A 930-nucleotide genomic window follows, 5' to 3' on the forward strand; every position below is an offset into this window, starting at 1 on the left:
AGAGGGGACACGAGGAAGGGGGAGGGGGAGAAGGCGAGGTGGTTCCGGTTGCGCGCGCAGCAGGAGCGGCGGCGGTGGCGGTAGCGGCGGCGGCGGCGGCGGCGGCGCGATCAGCCTCAGCCGTAATCGTCCCGGCAGCGGCAGCGGCAGCGGCAGCGGCGGCAGGAGCTGGAGCAGTGGCGGGAGTAGCAGCTGCCGGAGCGCGGAGCAGGCCCTTCGGCGGAGCGGCGCGTCGCGAGGAGAGGCGAGGCGAGGCCCCAGCGCTGCCTCCACACGGGGAGCAGCCGCAGCCCCCGTCGCTGCTGCCTCAGCCCGAGCCGGGGCCGGAGCCGGAGCCGTCGCCGCCGCCGCACCAAGACGGACTCGCTGGCACGCGCCGCCGCCGCCCGAGCCGGAGCCGGGGCCCGAGCCGCAGCCGCCGCCGGGGCCGGGGCCGGAGCCGCCGCCGGGCCGGGCCGGGTGTCGCGCGCTCGGGGGGAGGCTGGGGGGGAGTCGTCGCCGCCGCCACCGCCACCGCCGCCGCCGCCGCCGCCGCCGCCGAGGTGACTGAGGAGGAGCCCCCCAGCTGCCCGCCCGTCCTCGCCGCCGGACTTCAATGCCCAGCCCCCAGCTCGCCGGCGTGAGTGAGGGCTCCTCTACCCCCCCCCCCCAGGCCGGGGAAGGGCAGCCGCCGCCGCCGTAGCAGCCATTAGCCAGGCCCCAGACACGTCCCCGGAAGGAGGGAGCGCGGCCTGGTGGGAGGGGGGTGGAAGAGCTCCTCCGTGGGCTTTAAATCTATTCTGGGGGGCAGCGTGAGTCTTCAGGTGGTCACTGTTGTAGAGGGGGCAGCGTGGGTCTTCAGGTGATCACTTTATTGTATAGGGGGCAACGTGGGTCTTCAGGGGGTCACTTTATTGTAGGGGGGCAACGTGGGTCTTCAGGTGGTCACTT

General features: G+C 74.7%; 1 protein-coding gene across 1 annotated transcript in view; it reads left to right on the forward strand.

Annotated features, from left to right (window-relative positions):
- Positions 1 to 531: 531 nt before the first annotated feature.
- The window catches only part of PTP4A2 (protein tyrosine phosphatase type IVA, member 2), a 37,193-nt gene continuing 36,794 nt past the window's right edge, over positions 532 to 930 (forward strand). Inside the window, exon 1 of the mRNA XM_027864387.1 lies at positions 532 to 619. The gene's annotated coding sequence lies outside the window, so the exon portion shown is untranslated. The remainder of the gene's footprint in view (positions 620 to 930) is intronic.

The sequence above is a fragment of the Vombatus ursinus genome, unplaced genomic scaffold (assembly GCF_900497805.2).
Source record: "Vombatus ursinus unplaced genomic scaffold, bare-nosed wombat genome assembly UNPS02014775.1, whole genome shotgun sequence".
Lineage (NCBI taxonomy): Eukaryota > Metazoa > Chordata > Mammalia > Diprotodontia > Vombatidae > Vombatus > Vombatus ursinus.